Below are 22555 nucleotides of genomic sequence, written 5' to 3'. Positions count from 1 at the left end.
GCCGAGACCGGAGGGATGACAGCTGGAAGCTACTAGGAGCTCTGGGCTTGTAGGAACAAGGGCAGAGAAATCAGCTAAACACACTGGAGCCTGAGGACAAGACACGACAAGGTGAGTACAAAGAGCAGCTAGGAGATCGGAGCTATTGGTACGAGTAACAACAGTCTGACAATAGACAGAGAAACACAGGGAATAATAAAGGGGAAAAAATTAGAAGGCCATAGAGAACAGGTGACGAGCAATTAAGGTTAACAACAGGGAAACAAGGGAGGCGGGGAAAACACAAACAGGCAGACGCGGTGAGCTGTCAAACCATCCAAACACACACAAATACATACACACACCAAAAAGGCAGGTGATTAGCCCCGAGACCCGACAGTAGCCCCCCTCCCAGGAGCGTCACCTGGCGCTCTAGGAAGGGGCCTACCTCGATGCCGCCGGAAGTCCTCAATCAACGAGCGGTCCAGAATGTCCCGGGACGGCACCCAATACCTCTTCTCTGGACCATACCCCTCCCAGTCCACAAGATACTGAAACCCCCTGCCGCGGCGCCGCTCATCTAGTAATCTCTTAACTGTATAGGTAGGAGATCCATCCACAAGACGAGGGGGTGGGGGGGTGGGGCGACTACAAGCAGGATTAAGGGGGGAAGAGAACACAGGCTTGACCCTGGAAACATGAAACACCGGGTGAACCCGACCAAGAGTAGGAGGGAGCTTGAGCCTGATCGCCACCGGACTAACCACCTTGGTGATGCGGAATGGCCCAATGAATCTGGGTGCCAGCTTACGAGAAGGCGCCCGGAGAGGCAGATCCTTGGTAGAAAGCCAAACCCGTTGACCACACACATAGGCAGGAGGAGAGGACCGGCGACGATCAGCTGCAGTCTTGGTTCTGCCAGAGGTTTGGATCAAAATCCTCCTGACTTTCTCCCAGGTGCCACGGCAGCGCTGGACGAAAGCCAGGGCGGATGGAAACTCTGCGTCGGGTTCCTGTGATGGGAACAGAGGTGGATTATAACCAACAGCACACTCAAAAGGGGACATACCTGACGCGGCCACAGGAAGGGTGTTATGAGCGTATTCTGCCCAGGAGAGCTGCTGGCACCAGGAACTCGGATTGTTGGATGCTTGACAGCGGAGCATTCTACCTAGATCCCGGTTGGCCCGCTCACACTGCCCATTGGTCTGGGGATGAAAACCTGAAGACAGACTTGCAGAGGCCCCAATCTGTCTACAAAATTCCCTCCAGAACCGGGAGACGAACTGGTGACCCCTATCTGAAACCACATCCACCGGTAACCCGTGGAGACGGAAGACGTGATCAACCACCAGTTGGGCGGTCTCCCGGGCGGAAGGCAGCTTGGGTAGGGGGATAAAATGAACCGCTTTGGAAAAGCAATCCACCACCGTGAGAACTACAGTGTTACCCTTCGACGGAGGAAGCCCAGAGACGAAATCAAGGGCAATGTGTGACCAAGGACGGGAAGGGATAGGGAGAGGATTCAGTAGACCATCAGGAGGGCGATTGACAGGCTTACTTTGGGCACATGTGGGGCAGGCCAACACAAACTGTCTAACATCTGCGGCCATAGTAGGCCACCAGAAGCGCTGTCGGATGGCAGACAATGTTCTCCGAATACCTGGATGGCAGACTAACCTGGATGAGTGACCCCACTCAAGGACCTCAAAGCGCAGCTCAGCGCAGCCGGCACTGGCAACCTGCCCGCCGGGCACTCTCCCGGCACCTGCACCCCTCGACCGGCCTCCTCAACTCACTGCTCGATACCCCATGAAAGAGCCCCGACCACCACCCCCTCAGGAAGGATGGCCTCGGCCGCAAACTCCCTCCCCGGAGCACCGAACAGGCGAGAGAGGGCATCGGGTTTGGTGTTCTTAGATCCCGGCCGGTATGAGAGGGTGAAGTTGAATCTGGCAAAGAAGAGCGCCCAGCGGGCCTGACCCGAGCTCAGCCTCTTGGCCGAATGGATGTATTCAAGGTTCTTGTGATCCGTCCAGACCAAGAAGGGCTGCACTGACCCCTCCAACCAGTGACGCCACTCACCCAAGGCCAATCGTACCGCCAACAGTTCTCTATTGCCGATGTCATAGTTACGTTCTGCAGGGCTGAGACGACGAGAGAAGAATGCACACGGATGGAGCTTCTCATCATGGAGGGAACGCTGAGATAGAACTGCGCCGACCCCAACGTCCAAAGCATCAACCTCGACAATGAACTGGGCCTCCGGATCTGGAACCAACAGAACAGGTGCAGAGACAAAACGGGACTTTAAAATGTCAAAGGCTACCTGCGCTTCCCGGTTCCATCTGAAGGACACCTTAGTGGAGGTTAAGGCTGTGAGCGGTGCAGCGATCTGACCAAAATTCCGGATGTATCACCGGTAGAAGTTGGCAAAACCCAGGAAATGCTGCAGAGCCTTCCGGGAGTCAGGGACCAGCCACTGGGCGACAGCTTCAATCTTAGCGGGATCAGGCTTGATCCTCTCCGTAGAAATAATGTGGCCAAGGAACGTAACTGACTCAGCGTGGAATTCGCACTTCTCCGCCTTGACAAACAACTGGTTTTCTAGCAACCGCTGGAGAACCCGTCTGACATGCTGGGTGTGTAATTGGAGAGAAGAGGAGAAAATCAAGATATCATCCAAATACAGAAAGACAAATTGATTAATCATGTCACCCAACACGCTGTTGACGAGTCCCTGGAAAACGACTGGAGCATTGGTAAGACCAAACGGAAGAACCAAGTACTCGTAGTGTCCCGAAGGGGTGTTAAATGCCGTCTTCCACTCATCCCCCTCCCGTATGCGCACCAAGTGGTAGGCGTTGCGCAGATCTAACTTGGTGAAGACCCGAGCTCCCTGCAATAATTCAAAAGCAGAAGACATTAAAGGTAGGGGGTACCTGTTCTTGATAGTAATGTCATTCAAACCTCTGTAATCTATACAGGGGCGCAGGGAGCCGTCCTTCTTCTGAACAAAGAAAAAACCTGCACCAGAGGGAGAGGAGGAATGGCGGATGAGCCCAGCCTGAAGTGACTCACGTATGTACTTGTCCATGGCCTCTCTCTCAGGACCTGAAAGGGAATATAAACGACCCTTAGGAGGAGAAGAGCCCGGGAGGAGATCAATGGCACAGTCATAGGGGCGATGTGGCGGTAGCGAGGTGGCCCGGGCCTTACTGAAGACCGCCCGAAGATCATGGTACTCCGCCGGAACACCAGTCAGGTCAGAGGGATCCTCCTGAGGAACACAAGACACAGAGACAGGACGAAAAGCAGCACCCAAACACGACACGTGACAAGACTGACTCCAGGCTAAAACAGAATTACTGACCCAGTCAATGTGTGGATTGTGCTTGTGCAACCATGGGTGTCCCAGAATTAAAGGAGCCTTAGGGGAATCAATAATAAACAGTTCAATCAGCTCACAATGGCTGCCAGCAATATGAAGGTTTATCTTGGGTGTGACGTGGGCGATTGTGGTAAGGGGACGGCCACCATGCTGATACGGGACTAACCAAAGGAATAAGCAGTATTCTCCAACGTTGAGCAGAGACAGCATCAAGGAAGTTCCCCTCAGCCCCCGAGTCCACAAGGGCGAGTCCAGCGTGTGAACGACTCTGGAAGGAGAGTTGGAACGGCAGTTGAGTGCGTGCTGCAGGAGAGCTTGAACTGAGAACCGTGCCCACCAGGACTCTCCGCCTCACTGGTGGGCCCTGGCTTTTAACGGGCACTGAAGGGCGAAGTGGCCTCCCTTGCCGCAGTATAGACACGCCCCCGACGACAGACGCTCCTGCTTTTGCTGTGGTGTAAGCCGTAAACGACCCAACTGCATGGGCTCCTCCTCCGAGGGTTGTCGGCCGGCTGAACTGGCTGAACTAGCTGAAGAGGACTCTAGGTGGCGCCACGGGGCGGGTGTTTGCCGTTGATTGCGGCGGCAGCTGAGACGACCCTCAATACGGTGTGCGAGATTAATGAGATTATCCAATTCCCGCGGGAGCTCTATGGCCGCGAGTTCATCAGAAATGGCGAAATCCAACCCCTCAAGAAAACGGGCGTGCAACGCGCTCTCATTCCAGCCGCATCCGCAGCTAAAGTCAGGAACTGGATGGCATAGTCAGTGATGGAGCTCCTCCCCTGTGACAGTCGCGATAACTGGGCCGCCGCCTCGTCACCCTGAGCAGAGCGATCAAACAATTTGGCCATCTCTTGACTGAAATCGGCGAAGGTGGCACAACAGGGAGCCCGCGATCTCCATACGGCAATTCCCCATTCGCGGGCACGGCCCGAGAGAAGTGTAAGGACGTAAGCTACTTTGGTCTCTTCATTTGTGTAACGCCGGGGCTGCAGAGAAAACACCAGCGAGCATTGGGAGAGAAACACTTGACAGGCGTTAGGATCGCCATCGTAGACCGGCAGGTTGTTGGCATGGGGTTCGGACTCGTGCCACATACCGGTGTGAAGAACGGACCCCACAGCTCGTTGCCTCTCGCTGAAGGCCGTCCACCCGTGTGAGGAGTTTGGAGACTCGGGCACTAAGAGCGTCCACATCCTGCGCGGTGGTGTTGAGCTGGGTGGCATGCTGCCCTAACAAAACTCCCTGTTGAACGAGAGCCGAGCGAAGCAGATCAGATCCCGCTGAATCCATAATCTGGTCAGACTGTTCTGTCAGGAGAAAGCAGGCTGGATTCAGATGCGGGTAAACTCAAGGCTTTATTTAAGCAGAGGAGGCAGATTAAGATGAGTCACGTTTCACAGGTTTCACTCGTAGTGAGAGGATGAGAAGCAGATGAGTCAAAGCAGATGAGTAATGTTCCACAGTAGTACGTATAACCGCCGAGACCGGATGAATGACAGCTGGAAGCTACTAGGAGCTCTGGGCTTGTAAGAACAAGGGCAGAGAAATCAGCTAAACACACTGGAGCCTGAGGACAAGACACGACAAGGTGAGTACAAAGAGCAGCTAGGAGATCGGAGCTATTGGTACGAGTAACAACAGTCTGAAAATAGACAAAGAAACACAGGGAATAATAAAGGGGAAAAAATTAGAAGGACATAGAGAACAGGTGGCGAGCAATTAAGGTTAACAATGGGGAAAAAGGGAGGCGGGGAAAACACAAACAGGCAGACGCGGTGAGCTGTCAAACCATCCAAACACACACAAATACATACACACACACACCAAAAAGGCAGGTGATTAGCCCCGAGACCCGACACTTCTCAAAACTAGTCCAAAACTAGCCCAATCGCGTGTCCAGGAGGGCAGTGTGTGCTAAGCTGCTGTCGAATCACAACACAGGAACCGCTGGCACAATCAGAACTCGTTATGTATTTCTGAAGGAGGGACTTCATAGAACAGGGAAGTCATCAGCCCGTTTTTTATGACAGTGAAAACAGCGGTATACAGATAAGTGAATTGTGTGAAAAATACTGTTTTTTTTTTACATGCGAAACATGAATACATGTTATATTGCACACTGTAAACACAATCAAAGCTTCAAAAAAATTGTATATACAAACTTACTGAAATACTAATATCTATTTTGTACCATTGTAATACACTGAAAACCCCCAAAACAGGTAATGAAAATGTCACATGATAAATCAAAGCCCATCACAAGCATCTCTTTCAAAATGTGGAGAAATTTATGTTCAGCTTCGTCAGATCACTACAACGTGAGTCAGAAATGATTCTGATGAATAGGGATCGCTTGCGAGAGCCTATCTACTTCGAGTGAAATAAAACGAGCCAATGCATATTGGCATGCGATAATTGCAGTGCATTTGCATACTTGTCTTTCGCTTCGGAGCAAGACAGTGAATGCTGTTCCTGTCTCCTGCAAGATTCTACAATGGTGATTACAAGTCTCTGCGAGGAAGCCTCTGTGTTGGTGTTTGTGTGATGATGCGAGCAGGTTGCGATCTCTGTGTCAACATTTAGAGCAAATCAGCTGTTTTCACAGCTCTGTTGGTTCAGTTGGCATGACACTGAGAGGAAGTGCTCAGTAGTGATGTGTCGTTCTTGAACGATTCATTCATTTAGAACGAATCTTTAATGTGACTCGGGAAGAACGAGTCGTCTCGGGAGTGATTCGTTCAGTCGCGCATGCGCATTATTCTATAGGTTCTGTTCTAGTAGTAGTGATTCACCTGTCAGTCAATGCAGTCTTGAGTCGGAAAGAGAATTGATTAGTTCATAGTTCGGGTCTATCGGGTTTTTGACTCGTTCCTTAATCACGTGACAGCCACATACGCTAAAACCAATGCAATATGAGCCGGAAACAGAATTGATTAGTTCATAGTTCGGGTCTATCGGGTTTTTGACTCGTTCCTTAATCACGTGACAGCCACATACGCTAAAACCAATGCAATATGAGCCGGAAAGAGAATTGATTAGTTCATAGTTCGGGTCTATCGGGTTTTTGACTCGTTCCTTACGTGACAGCCACATACGCTAAAACCAATGCAATATGAGCCGGAAAGAGAATTGATTAGTTCATCTCATGAGTCTTCGGGTCGAGTCATTCCTCAATCACATGACAGCCCCATACGCTAAAACCATAGACAGTAAAAGAATGCAGTTTTGAGCCGGAAAGAGAATTGATTAGTTCATCTTTCGGTTCTTCGGGTTGTTCGTTCTTTTGTCCCGTGATGTGACAACATTGGCTGTATAATTGTCTGTATAAACCATACTTTTGTAACATATGACACTTTATAAACATTAAAAAACACTGTGTACATACTTTTGAATTGTTGTTTATTGTTTATTTTTGTGCCAGAAAAGCTTTGTAACAAAGAGGACAACTATTCCAAAATAAATCAAAATAATAAAAAAGTAAATAATTAAAAATAAAATTAAAATTAAAAGATAATAAAGCCACAGGGTCTAATAACCTTAACAAATGAACTTTAAAAGTACAATATAAAAAAAGAAAAAAAAAGAAAAACTAAATATTGCACAACAAGCTTTGCTTTTTTTATATAATAATTTAAAATGAATACATTTTAAAATAAATAACACTTTTGTTCCAAAATAAAAACTTTATTTCAAAGAGGATAACTATTCCCCAAATAATTTTAAACCATTTAAATAAAAATAAATGAAAATTAAGAGATACTAAAGCTACGGAGCCTTATAACAATAACAAATTACCTTTAAAATCACAACAACAACAAAAATATTGCACAACGAGCTAGTCTTTTTCTAAATAAATAAAAGTAAATAAGCTTTAAAATAAATAACACACTGTGGCTATATTTTTAGGACTTGCTTTAAGGCATGTTTGCATTAAAAAAAAACAAGCTCCCTGACCTTGGATGGGCTGAGTCTGTTTCTTCTATCTGAGATAATCTGCCCAGTTTTAGAAAAAATTCTTTCAGATGGCACAGATGTGGCCACAATGCAAAGTCTTGTCTTTGTGACTTCAGAAAGGCTTTTGTATACTGGTGAACATCTCCTCCACAGGCCAGAGGGTCTGATGTGCGGGGTAAGAGTGGCTCTGCAAGGTAGGCCTGCACCTTTATGGCATCTGAGGTCTTAGAAGAGGTAGCAGAAGGCCTCAAGCTTGCTACCCTCTCGTCAAAGTCTTCCCAAAACATGGCCCCTGCACTGGCAGTCGCACCAGGATCTGAAGTATCCTCCTCACTTTGAGCTGGGTTAAAACTGTTAAAGCTTAAGTTATCATAACCTTAATGTTTTAAACTAACATTAATAATTCAAATTCAAAATTTTATTTGCTTTTAATGTATATGTCATTATGTCCTTTTTTGAGCAATCTTCTTATACATATATTACACCAATATGTCAAGTCTGCCTAGGAAAAGCAATTAATATACCAGCAAACTCAAAATTGTAGTAAAAATTAACAAACTAGTCTATAAATACTTTTTATTGTAAGCTTGAATTATTATATAGCCTAGTGTTTATTTACCGATAGACAGTCAAAAAGACAAATTAATCAATATTTTATTTATAACAGGGTTTTATTTATTTATAAAATAATAACAAACCACAGATCCTCAACAAACAGTAACAAAAACACAGTGACAGAAAATGTTAGAAATAGCGTATGGGTCTGTCACGTGATTAAGGAACGAGTCAAACTCGACCCGAGACCCGAAAGACTCATGAGACGAACTAATCAATTCTCTTTCCGGCTCAAGACTGCGTTAGTTTTGCGTATGGGTTTGTCACGTGAATAAGGAACGAGTCAAACTCGACCCGAGACCCGAAAGACTCATGAGATGAACTAATCAATTCTCTTTTCGGCTCAAGACTGCGTTAGTTTTGCGTATGGGGCTGTCACGTGATTAAGGACCGAGTCAAACTCGACCCGAGACCCGAAAGACTCATGAGATGAACTAATCAATTCTCTTTCCGGCTCAAGACTGCATTAGTTTTGCATATGGGGCTGTCACGTGATTAAGGAATGACTTAAACCCGAGGACTTCTTGTCAGATGAGAGGTGAGGTGAGCTAATAAACACAAACTAAAGACCCAGGTAAAGAAGGAATTTTTGTTCTGTATCTTATAGCATTTTAGTTTTGTATTGTTTTTAGTGTGATCAACGTTTGCGTAAGTACTAGATGTGTTGGGGAAGTAACACATAACATTTTCATTACATTTTGCCAAAATGAACGAAATGAACGAAATGACTCGAAAAAAGATTCGTTCATTTTGCTGAACGAGACTCAAAAGTCCGAGTCGGTAAAATGATCCGAACTTCCCATCACTAGTGCTCAGATTGCACTACTCCCCTCTGTGTAGCTGCGGCTATCTCCCTGTGCATTTCAGCACCTCAGATGGCTTTTAAAAGAGCTGGCACGATCTGTCTATGTCTTTTTCAAGATGTCATTCAGATCCTGTGTTTCTGGATGGGGCCAATGTTTTACTCCGGCTGATGGGCATGATTGTTGTATCAGGAAATGGCACTCATGGATGACTCATGTTCTCATTGTGAGAACATGACCATCATGGCATTATGGCCAAGATTCCATTACCTCAAAAGAAGTGGAGCCCCTTCGCTTATTCCCTGATCTAGCCCTTCTTCTGCCCAGCTGAAGAAGCCTACTTCGGTTAATACCCTTGGTGACTTGAGGATCACAGTGAGAGGTAACCTGCCAAGCCAGTCTCCTCGGGCCCCTCACTCCTCTGTAACGCTACCCGTGGAGCCTCCAAAAGAGCGTAATTTATTATTTTTTTTTTCTGAACACAAAAGACTTAAAACCAGTCTACTCCTTTAATCAAAACGTCTGTAAAGCACACAAAGCCACAAAAGGCAAAGACGACTGTGTCACATATTAGAGAATCTCACATTTGTGTGAAAGCTAACTTTCACAGAGTGGTAGGGAGAAGAGAATAAGACAAATGATCTGACCTCTGGTTATGCAAGTGCTAGAATTCACTTGAGCATCATCGTTTCCGTTTATATAACGTGTGAATATATCCTCTATTGTATTCTACAACAAAAACAATCAGAGCGCCTCGCTATCACTAGTTTTATTTTTATCTCCCGGGTCCGCTATTAGCTTTTAGCCCGTTAGCATCAGCAAGCGTGGTACATTGCTAATACTCTATTCACACACATTACCACTGCTTTACTCACTGTTACTTGCTTTAATGGCAGATGAATGTCTCCACTCTGTGCAGCTCAAGCTCGAGGCCGTGGGGAAGCAGATTCGCGACCTGGAGGAAAGGCAGGCCCAGCTGAGAGAGCGGAGAGCCGTGCTGGAATCATCCCGGGCTGACGCTCACAAGTCCGGGGTAAGTATACAGCGTGCTGCTAACAGTCCCACCACGTCTTCTCCGTGTGTTTCTCTGCACAGGCCCAGTGCACCCAGGACGCGATCTTCCCAGATGTCCTTCACTGCGACGCCGGGACACCACGGACCCTGGGTGCATCCACAGCGGAGGACGCGAGCCGGGTCCCGGGCGACGACTTCTCCCCCTCCTGCCTTCGACATCTCCATCCGGAACCGCTTCGCTCCCCTCCGCGAGACAGGACGATTATTCGGTATAAGGATTTACACAAGCTCCAGTCTGGATCCAGAACACCTGAGAAGAGATGATGCTGACCCTCAGAGGACCCCAGATGATCCTAACCTTGAATCAACAAACAGAACTAACAATTATTGCTACATGTGTGACTGCATCATATAATAACTATTAATTAATAATATTGATAGTTCATCGTCTAGCTGACTACATCTTGTATAATTATTATTATTTTTTCTAAAATCCTGTCAAACGTGCACAAACTACTAGCTACTACTAAATATTGTAGAAACATAATTTTCTGTAAAGTTGCTTTGTAACGATTTGTATTGTAAAAAGCGCTATACAAATAAACTTGAATTGAATTGAATGCTGGGCAGTCCCCGGCAGTCCCAGTAATTTCTTTTGGAGCTCCACCGGATGATCAAATGTCGGTCGCTGCACAGAAGCAGACGGAGGCAATTAAGCACATCCTGCCCCGACGACTAGCTGCTGCCTACACCCAGTCATCGCCTGGCGCCTCCGCCTACTCGTCGCCGAGGGCGCCCCCCTGCAGCCACCTCCACCACTGCTCAGCCTAAGCAGCAGCCTCCACCCAGGCAGCAGGTGGCCAGCCACAAAAGGAGTGCCCATCCAACCCAGGCCTCCGCTAAACCAACCAGCAAGCGTAAGGGTGGAGAATCTTTTGTTTCATTTTGCTTCTGTTACGCCACTGGCACCCCGGAGTCTGGTTCCTCCACCCGATATGAGGACAGGGTTCTACAGCCCCTACTTCATTGTACTCAAGAAAGGTGGTGGGATATGGCCAATCTTGGACCTGTGAACCTTGAATTGGGCACTGCAAAAGCTCAACCTGAAGGGAGTGTACTTTCATGTCTCGATTCTTCCTCAACACAGACCGTTCCTGCAGTTTGCGTTCGAGGGATGTGCATATTAGTACAAAGTCCTGCCCTTCAGACTGTCCCTGTCACCCCGTGTCTTCAGGAAAGTTGTGGAGGCAGCCATTGTTCCACTTTGAGAACAAGGCATTCGTATTCTCAACTATCTCAATGACTGGCTGATCCTGGCTCAGTCTCGAGAGCAGTTGTGCAACACAGGGACATGGGGCTCCGTCACCTATGCCTGTTGGGCCTTCGGGTCAGATGCCTCTGCAACTGGCTGGGGGGGGGGGACTTGTACAATGGGCATGCAGTTACAGGTCTGTGGACGGGGCCTCAACTGCATTGGCACATCAATTGCCAGATAGATCTGTTTGCCTCTTCGGACTAGACCCATTGCAAGTTGTTTTATTCCCTGTCCGAGGGGACCCTCGGCATGGATGTACTGGCGCACAGCTGACCCCGGAGCCTACGCAAGTATGCATTTCCCCCAATGAGCCTTCTCGCACAGACTCTGTGCAATGTCAGGGAGGATGAGGAGCAGGTCTTGCTAGTTGTGCCGTATTGGCCCAACCGGACCTGGTTCCCAGAACTCATTCTCCTCACGAAAGCACCTCCTTGCCCCATTCCTCTGAGGAAGGACCTGCTTTCTCAGAGACGGGGCACTCTATGGCACCCACGTCAAGACCTCTGGAAACTCCATGTCTGGTGCCTGGATGGAACACAGAGGTTCTAGGTGACCTACCCCAGGAGTGGTCAAGTCAAGTCACCTTTATTTATATAGGGCTTTAAGGATTGCATCAAAGCAACTGAACAACATTAATTAGGAAAACAGTGTGTCAATAATGCAAAATGACAGTTAAAGACAGGTCATCATTTAACTCAGTGATGTCATCATCTCAATTCAGTTTAAATAGTATCTCTGCAATCATTTGCAATCAAGTCAACGATATCGCTGTAAATGAAGCGACCCCAACAAAGCAAGCCAGTGGCGACAACGGCAAGGAACCGAAACTCCATCGGTGACAGAATGGAGAAAAAACCTTGGTATAAACCAGGCTCAGTTGGAGGGCCAGTTCTCCTCTGACCAGACGAAACCAGCAGTTCAATTCTAGGTTGCAGCAAAGTCAGATTGGCAGAAGAATCATCTGTTTTCATATAAGAATTTACGGTCATATTAATGCCAACAAAGTGTTCTAGTCTATGCAGAAGAATTTTGTGGTCAATAGTGTTGAATGCAGCACTAAGATCCATAGCACTAATAGAGAGATACAACCACGATCAGATGATAAGAGCAGGTCATTTGTAATTCTAAGGAGAGCAGTCTCAGTACTATGATACTGTCTAAATCCTGACTGGAGATCCTTACAGATACCATTTTCTCTAAGAAGGAATATAATTGTGAGGATACTACCTTTTCTAGTATCTTGGACAGAAAAGGGAGATCCATGATCGGTCTATAATTAACTAGTTCTTTGGGGTCAAGTTGTGGTTTTTTGATGAGACGCTTAATAACAGGTTTTTGGTACATATCCTAATGACAATGAAGAATTAATAATAGTCAGAAGATCTATGACTTCTGGAAGCACCTCTTTTAGGAGACATACATGTTGGTATAGATGATTTAACAAGTTTATACGATTCTTCCTCTCCTATAGTAGAGAATGAGTGGAACTGTTCCTCAGAGGACCTATAGTATAGTCTGATGCGATACTGTAGCTGACAGCTGAATGGTAACAATTTTATCTCTAATAGTATCGATTTTAGAAGTAAAGTAGTTCAAAAAGTCATTACTGCTGTGATGTTGGGCAATGTCAACTTGCTTTATTTTTTGTTAATTTAGCCACTGTATTGAATAAATACCTGGGGATATGTTTGTTTTCTTCTAAAAGAGATGAAGAGTAATCATATCTAGCAGTTTTTAATGCTTTTCTGTAGGAAAGGTTACTTTCTCGCAAAGCAATACAAAATAACTCTAGTCTTGTTTTCCTCCAGCTGTGCTCCATTTTCCGGGCTGCTCTCTGTAGGGTGCGAGTGTGCTCATTATACCATGGTGTCAGACTGTTTTCCTTAACCTTCCTTAAGCGTAAAGGACCAACTGTATATAAAATGCTAGAAAAGAGATAGTCCATAGTTTCTGTTACATCATCAAGTTGTTCTGAGGTTTGGGATATGCTAAGGAATTCGGATACATCAGGAAGATTACTTACAAAGCAGTCTTTTGTGGTAGAAGTGATGGTTCTACAATACTTGTAAGAAGAAGTAGAATTTACAGTTTTAGCTATATGAAGTTTGCACAAAACTAAATAAAGATCTGAGATATCATCACTTGGCTGCATAATTTCAACACCATCAACATCAATTCCATGTTACAGTATTAAATCTAGAGTATGATAGAGTCCTGAGACGTGTTGTCTAACCCCAGTAAAGTTCAGAATGTCTATAAATGCTGATCCCAATGCAACTTTTTCATTAACGACATGGATATTAAAATCACCAACGATTAAAATTTTATCTGCAGCCAGCACTAACTCAGTTGTAAAATCAACAAACTCTTTAATAAAGTCTGTATGGTGCCCTGATGGCCTGTATACAGTAACCAGTACAAACATCACAGGGGATTTATCATTAACATTTGTTTATCTGTATGTTATATGAAGCACCATTACTTCAAACAAGTTATACTTTAAGCCTGCCCTTTGAGAAATCCTGAAAACATTGTTATAAATTGAAGCAACACCTCCCCCTTTGCCTTTTGGACGTGGCTCATTATTATAACAGTAATCTTGAGGGGTAGACTCATTTAAAATAATGTAATCATCAGGTTTTAGCCAGGTTTCTGTCAAACAGAGCACATCTAGATTATGATCAGTGATCATATTATTTACAAAAAGTGCTTTTGTAGAAAGGGACCTGATACTTAATAAGCCAAGCTTTATCATTTGTTTATCCGTATTGCATCTGTTTTTTATTTGTTGAACCTCAATTAAATTGTTACTCTTAAATTGGTTTGGACGTTTTTTGTATTTTCTAGTTCGGGGAACAGATACAGTCTCTATAGTGTGATATCTAGGTGAAAGAGTCTCTATGTGCTGAGAATTAACTAGGGCTGCTCCGATCACGATCGGCCAATCGTTATGCGCATCTCGTCAGTAAAGCCGGTTCTCTAATCAGCGGTAAATTCCATCAGGTGCATGATTTCACATAGAGCAGTTGTTACTACACATAGCCGTTGTTCACTGAGAAGATGCGCAAATAAATTCTGAAAATGAACGTGGATTTGCGCATCTTCTCAGTTAACCGGCTTTACCGATGAGATGCGCATTAACGATCGGCCGATCGTGATCGGTATTCTTACCACAGTTGTTTGATGAACTTGTGAAAAACTGGAGAGAGATAGTAGCGAGAGAGTACAGAGGGAAAAGAAAACAGTGATAGACACGAATGGAAACGGTAATGACAAGCTAATGAGTGCTGACATGATGCAGGTGCACTGCACTCATGGATTTAAAATAAAAGTGAATGATCAAATTAATCAGATCAGACTGATAGATAATATCAGAAATATGGTGGGAATTTATTTATATTTTAGCACTTTAAACAACAGAGAGTGATAGTAAGATAAATATTGGACAGAAAAAACAAAGTTACACGGAGCTTCGATCACAACCAGCAGGAAGCAGGAATAACACTGTCCAACAGCAGCACCCACAGGTAGGAGGTATCTGGTAGATACCATCACTTCTGCTAGAGCCCCCTCAACGAGGCGCCTCTATGCGCTGAAGTGGAACCTGTTCGTTGAATGGTGTTCTTCCCACCGGGAAGACCCCCGAATATGTCCGATCAGAGTCGTACTTTCTTTACTGCAAGATGGGTTGGAGCGAAGGCTGTTTCCCTCCACCCTCAAAGTGTATGTTGCCGCTATTGCCACACATCACAATGCAGTTGAAGGTAAGTCATTAGAATTCGGGCTGGCCAACTCTCATGTTGTCCTGAGACCCCGGCTTGGATATGTGCCCAAGATTCCTACCACTCCCTTCAGGGACCAGGTAGTGTACCTGCAAACGCTGCCTTCGGAGGAGGCAGACGCAGCCCTAGCTTTTCTCTGTCCCGTCCACTCTTTGTGGGTTTACGTGAACAGAACGCAAAGCTTCAGGAACTCAGATCAGCTCTTCGTCTGTTACAGAGGCCAGCAGAAGGGAAAGGCTGTCTCCAAGCAGAGGATGGCCCACTGGATAGTGGATGCCATCACTTTGGCCTACAAAGTCCAAGGTGTGCCTTGCCCATTCGGGTTGTGAGTACACTCAACTAGAAGTGTTGCCTCCTCTTGGGCACTGGCACAAGGCGCCTCACTGACAGATATGTGTAGAGCTGCGGGCTGGGAGACACCTGACACGTTTGCTTAATTCTATAGCCTCCGTGTAGAGCTGGTATCTTCCTGTATACTTGCCCCAAGTGGCCATTAGTTCTTAGTTCTTAGTGTTGGCTTGCGACACCACTCCCACCCCCTTGGGCTGGATACATGCATCCATTGCTCCAGTTGTGTTCCCCAGAAATGGCTAACCCTGTGAGTTCCTCCATCACCCCTGCGGCAGTAAGACGTGGTGGAGCATCTGACACCAGGCATACACTTGTATGCATTGTGGAACCTGTGTTAGGCTGGGTGTCCATATGTAGAAGTCCCTACAGCGACCCCATATGTGTATTCTTCCACGATCATCTCCTCTGCGGACGAGCCTGTGTCTTTCCCTCGACAAAGCCGCTCTGTCATCTCTGCTGGTGTTCTTTCCCTCCTGTAACTAGGCTGGAACCACCATGGATTGCCATATGTTGTACTACCCTGCTTGGCTAGTCTATATGTGTAACCGTCACAGTGCCTCAGTGTAGGATGTGGCTTCCGCAGCATTCCCTTTCCCAAGGGCACACTTTCCCAGCGTTATCCAATGTCACATTGAGTGGGTCTTGCGGAACAGCAGCGACTGACCTTCTCTGCTTAGAGCCCCTACTTCTGCCACACACTGGAGTCAGGCCAGGAGGTTCAAACAGAGCGCTGAAAGGGCTAGCATCCGTAGCAATTTGATAGATATCCGCATTTGTCAGAATCACTTCTGACCCACGTTGTAGTGATCTGATGAAGGGGAACATCTCGGTTATGTATGGTAACCCTCGTTCCCTGATGAGGGAACGGAGATGTTAGTCCCCTCGCCACAGTTGCTGAGCTTCTTCTGTACGGTTGAGTCACAGGTCTGGCTAGATACAGTGTAGGAGAATGGTTATCATGTGCAAGTAGCTGGAAACTCTCTATATTTATGCAGTGTGAGCAAGTCAAAATCTCAATACAGACAAAACAAATAATTTACCGGCAGATACCAGTGTCTTTCAGGCTGTAGAAGCTTGTAGAGTCAATGCTGATCTTCCATTCTCCTGTCTGGTTGTCAGAGTTGAGTTTTACTCTCTTTAGAAAATGCTTCTGTTTGCAGATGCCACTTTGTTTAATATTTTGTTTAGAAACAGAACATTTTCAATTAAATGCTTGTTATAATACCCTTTTAACAGTTTGGGGGATTTTTAAATTACTAAAAACATAAAAATAAGAGTGAATCAACGCCTTCATATAAATAGTGCTAGAAATGGGAAGGTCGTGGGTTCGATTCCCAGAGAATGTAGAACTTGATAACATGGACACCTTGAAAGTCACTTGTAAATGTAGCGCATATGTCATAACAAATATAAAATACAAATAACTATTAAATAACTAACTATTCTAACTATTCTTATGTTCCTCCCTACATTGCTATCCCTCCCTACAATCTCCATTCATAACATTCCTGTAGAGTTTGACAAACATTGCGGTTTTAAAAAATCACATTTGAGGTGTGACTGCAATTTGTTTTAACAAAAAGTTAAAGTCTCTTTTATGAATGTTAATCACAGACTTTTCTTACTCATAATAATCCATTAATTGTTTGTATGATTCAAAAATACAAATTCAGTTGGTTCACTCCCATATTTTCTTCTTACAAGCAGTGTGAAGTTGTGCCCCTGGGCAGTGGCTATGTCACAATACACTTCTGCTGTCTTGTGAGGATGGCCATCTGAGTGATTTATCGATGGGTGACGGAGCTGTCCTGAAAGAGAGGTTTGAATGCTGCCACCTGGGGGGGTTGAAAGAGGGTCCCACAGAGGAGAAATACACCAACTACATCCAGGGAAACCATGACAGTCCACAAGAACAGGTGCTGAGGAAAAATTCACAGTTGGAAACTTGTCCTTTACCAGTCATCCACAACCATTTTGTTGACACATTAGATTCAAAAGTACAGAGGTAGTATATATATATATATATATATATATATATATATATATACATACATACACACACACACACACACACACACACACCATGTTTTTAGGAATATTAAATGTTATATACAATCAGATGAATGATACATCAAACAAAACCCCTGGTAAAAACCTACAGAATATAGACAGGAATAACATTTTTAAGTTTGACTTATGTATAAAAAAAAATTGAAATGACTGCTTGTAAAATATATACTATAATTGATCTCCAGATGCAAAGTGCAATAAAATAAATACTTAAAAGTGTATTTTAAATGTTTTCCTTCCACTAGTCTGAAACAACACTTAATAGCCCAAATAGCCAACTAGCTCCGCACTCAATAGTGCCAAAGTGTTCCTGTAGCTCAAGTGGTAGAGCATTGTGTTAGCAAGCAGGCAAGCGCAAGGTTGGGGGTTCGATTCCCCGGGAACACATGATAGGTAAAAATTGATAGCCTGAATGCACTGTAAGTCGCTTTGGATAAAAGCGTCTGTTAAATGCATAAACTTAAACTTAAATAGCCCAAAAATGCAAAACTGACTAATGCATAAAAAACTGTTTTCTTGTAGTGCCTTGCCTTAATGCCCACTCTGGGATTCTGTCAATGCTGACCAGGAAGTCTGTCGCATCGACGGCTTTGATAGTTCCATGAACAACATCAGATCCTGAAGCTTCAACTAGAAGCACATCAGTCGATGTGACCAAATCCCTTCCAGTCACAGAGACTTACAAAAGTAACATTCCGACCTGATCAGCAATCAGAGAAACAGTGAAGTATCATTACTATGCACATGTATGATGAACACAATATGGAGTTAATGAAGTTAACGAAAGGTCGGGAACAAGACCACGCCTCAACCAATCAGCTCGTCCCCCGTCAGCTATTTATGCTAGACCAACCTTCTCTGAACTGTTGACTCAGTTTCTCGTTGGTCCCACTCGCCATGGATCCCGAACTGCAGATCAACCCCTCCGACTCAGATGACGATCTTTCAGGGGCAATTCCCCTTCACCCAGCCGGTCTTCTCACCGGTCCTCACCCAGCAAATCTTCTCACCGGTCCTCTCGCAGCCAATCTTCCCACCGGTCCTCACGCAGCCCATCTTTACATCGGCTGCATTCCGCCATTCGAATCCCTCGGTCCCGCAAGCCTTCTTGTGCAGGTTCGCCATCTAGGATTTCTCTGGCCCGGGCTCGGTCACGCGTCTGCTCTCTGCCACCCTCGAGGGATTCTGTCCGCATTCGCTATGGATCTCTCAGGCACGGAAGTCGGCGCGACCGCTCTCCTCGCCAACAGCATCGACAACCATCCACCGGTAATCCTTGACCAAACACTCTCGGCAAGTCTGCCGGATCAGTGTTTGATATCAAGTACTGGACAGTAGCTCGCCTCCAGTGCGCTCTCAAGGATAAAGGCATTCATTTCAGCCACACTGATATAAGGCTATTTCAACTTTACTCGGCATTCACCAACGGCGCTCCAAATGCAAACTCGGAGGCCTCAGCTGTTCCGGTATACTCACGGAATTCCTCCGTCGTCACTCGTGACGTCACCACACAGCCTCGTGAACGACCTCAAGCCACAGCCACGCCACCTAGTGGCGACCAAAGGCAAACTGCATCCTCTCGGAGTTTCTCCGCCGTCATTCGTGACGTCACCACTCAGTCTCGTCAGCGACCTCAGCAAGGAGCATCGGCGCCACCTAGTGGCGGCAAAATGCAACTGCCACTCACCCCAGCTCCTTCTACCTCTGAACTATCTCAGATATTTACATCATTTCTCTCATCTTTGGGTTCACAAACTGCCACAAATCCTAACACTCATTAATTCTCTCATCCCATCATCCATTCCTCTACCATTCCGACCAGTGGACCTTTTCAACCTCCCTTGGTACCTTCTCCTTTTCCAACTAACCTATCCTATTTCCCCTCCCTCACCTACTCTTACTCATCCCTCACTTCCCCTAGCCCCTCCCCTTCTATATACCCTCATATCGTGCCATCTAACAGCAGCACATATACCCTGGCCACAGCAGTACCTCCTCCCCGGCCAGCTTCATCAGTTATTCGGCCTTCCCCCGTCTCCCAAGCCTTACGTCTTCAGATTCTATCCGGTAACTACACTGATCTAGCCCACCTTCTCCAGCCGTCGCTCATAAATTTTAGCCAGCCCAGAGAGCTTCAAACCAGCCAAGGGATCATGCAGCTTAGCCATACCTTAAATCCTAGTTCAAAAGATCTTACCCCTACCGAATTCGCTTTAGCTGTCTCGATCTTCAGAGACATAATTTGTTCCGTTTACCCAGACCGAAGGTCCGAGCTAGACGATTATCTGTCTATCATTCTAGATATGGCCATCCGCTTTGGAGGGACAGGCTTCTATAACTACCATGTTTTATTTGCTACCCAAGCAGCAGGTCGGTTACAGCAGTTTAACCAAGGAACATACTGGGGCACTCTCGATGTGGAGCTTTAATGCCGCATCTTTCCAGCCCGTTCTTCACTTTCCTGCTAGCTTTGCGGAGCCCCGTCACATCCCGCCTCCACGTGCACGGTTATAAGCCCCTTTAAGTCACAGCTGCCGTCCTCACGCAGAACACCTGTATTCAACAGACTGTCTCCAGCTGCTCCACCTCCTCCTTTAATTCCAAAGCCCCTTGACGTGCGTCCCACAGTCAACGTCCCAATTCCCAAAAGTATAGATAAAAGGGGTTCTATACCAAGGAGGCAGAATGATCTGCAATAATTTCAACGACCTCGGCTGTTTGCTCTCCAGCTGCAGACTTCTTCACGTCTGCTCCTTCTGTGGCGGCGCTCACGCCAGGAATTCCTGCCCCCACAGCCCAACCGCCTTCCCTCAATGACTACTAAAGTACCTCAGCACTCCGATTAAGGTTAAAGCCCTAACCTCCGCTTTATTAAACCACCCCAATAAAGAGTTTGTAGATTTTCTTACCAATGGCTTACAAAATGGTTTCCATCCAGGCTTAGATATTACGGCAGACACTTCTCATATCTCCAACAACCTTCAGTCCGCTCTCTCCGAGCCAGACACTGTAGATGCACTAATAGCGAAGGAAGTTCAAGAAGAATTTATGATTGGTCTGTTCAGAACCTCCTTTCTCTCCTTTTAGAATCAGTCCTATAGGAATCGCCACCAGGAAATACTCTGGGAAAAAGAGATTAATCATCGACCTTTCTTCCCCTCATGACACATTTATTCCTAGCATTAATAGCATCATCCCTGCCCCAGATTTCTCCATGAAATACGCTTCCATCGAACAAGCTATCACTCTCATCCGCCAGGCAGGCCACAGCTCGTGGCTCTCAAAAGCTGATATCACCAACGCTTTTAAAGTCATGCCCACTAATCCAGAATTCTGGCGTTTCTTTGGCGTATCCTGGAAAGGAGCGTATTACTTCGCTGTACGCCTAACCTTTGGCTGCAAAGCAGCCCTAAGATTTTCGACTCTCTCTCTGAGGCCTTATGTTGGATCCTTATCAATAACCACAAGCTTCCCTATGTCCTTCACTATCTCGATGACTTTCTCATCATTACACCTCCATCCTCACCTCCACACTCAGGTCTGTCTACTCTCATCAAAGTCTTTTCGGAGCTGGCCGTTCCTCTTTCAAAAGAGAAAACCATTGAGCCATGCACTTCCATTGAGTTTTTAGGCATCGCCCGAGACGTCCTTCCAAGCATCTCTGCCTCCAGAGAAAGTACAACGTATTTCCCTTCTGCTATCAAATTACCTTCTAGTAGATAGGTGCACGAAGCAGCAGCTTTTGGTCCTCCTCAGTCACCTCAACTACGCCATCAGAATAATTCCCCAAGGAAAATGTTTTCTCTCCTACCTTCTATCAAAAACAGCTTAAATTCCTTCCCTCCATGACAAAGTCAATCTGGATGAAGGCTGTAAGATGGAGATGCACCTTTGGCAGAAATTCTTGTCTTCTTGGAATGGTATATCCTTCTTCTATAATGACTACCTCACTCAGCCTGAAGACATCCAGCTGTATACCGATGCAGCACCTTCCACTGGATTTGGCGGGTACTATGGCGGTCGTTGGTTCGCTTCCGAATGGCCTCCCGAGTTTAGACATCTCGTTCAGCAATCAGTCTCGCCCTCATCCACTCCTCATGAAATATATCCAGTCATTATTGCAGCCATCCTTTGGGGGCATGAATGGTCTAAACACATTATACTTATCCACTCTGACAACTCCGCAGTAGTCGAAATCATTAATAAAAGCAGATCTCTTTCCCCAGCCATCATGCAATTCATCCGCAGACTGACTCTAATATCTGCTCAACACCAGTTCTTAATACGAGCCGCCCACATTCCAGGCTACCGCAATAACATAGCTGATTCTTTGTTTCTTCTTTCTTTTCAGAAGTTCAGAATCTTGGCACCAGAGTCAGACATCATTCCCACGCCAGTCCCACCGTTTTCAGCTACGATCTTCAACTAAATCCACACCTGGAAGACCTTTCACGTGCTTCGCGAGAAGTTATCCTCAACGGTCTCGCCCATAGGACTCTCTCCACCTACCAAACCGAATGGAACTGCTTTAAGGCTTACCACTCCTACTACCAACTTCCATTTCCTCTAATAGACGCTTGGTCAATCTGCAACTTTGTCTCGCATGCTCATTTAAATCAAAAAATCAGAACCTCCACTATCAAGTCTTACTTATCAGGAATCAACTTCATCCACAAACTTGTGACCAGCGAGCAATGCCACTCAATTTCCCATTCCCACGTTTCCATGTTAATTAAAGGGCTACAGAAAGAAGAACCAGCCACCAAAGCTAATCGCTTGCCATTAACCACCAATCTTCTGAGCCAATGTATCCTCACATTACGCTCCGGCTACTCGAGTCCTTCAATAGACCGAACATTAGAGTGCATGTTTCTTATCGGATTCTTTGGCTTCTTGAGGTGCTCAGAAATTGCCCCTTCGACTTCTGCTTTCAATCCAGTCATTCATCCCAGCCTCTCTGACATCTCAGCTCACACTCCAGAGTCTCTCATATTCACTCTGAAGAAAAGCAAAACCGACCAATTCGGAGAGTCATTTCCCATCTATATATTTTGTTTCAACTCCTTCATCAGCCCTTTTGAGCCACTTTCGGAATATGTTGCTTCCAGATATGCCAATAATTTGTCTCCTCAAGAACCTCTCTTTCTTAACGAAAAGGGGAAAATGGCCACAAGATCTTGGTTTAACAAGCACTTTCAAAAGGTTCTCAGCGCCTCAGGCATATCTCCCGAACACTACTCAATACACTCCTTTTGGATCGGAGCAGCCACAACGG

The 22555-nt window shown here is 45.8% G+C and overlaps 1 pseudogene; it reads left to right on the top strand.

Moving 5' to 3' along the window:
* The first annotated feature begins 19583 nt into the window (after nt 1-19583).
* Nucleotides 19584-22292, top strand: LOC132141682 (uncharacterized; annotated as a pseudogene).
* Nucleotides 22293-22555: the final 263 nt, after the last annotated feature.

This window comes from Carassius carassius, chromosome 6 (assembly GCF_963082965.1).
Source record: "Carassius carassius chromosome 6, fCarCar2.1, whole genome shotgun sequence".
Lineage (NCBI taxonomy): Eukaryota > Metazoa > Chordata > Actinopteri > Cypriniformes > Cyprinidae > Carassius > Carassius carassius.
Note: the sequence above shows the minus strand (reverse complement) of the source record. Positions and strands in the feature narration are given on the sequence as shown.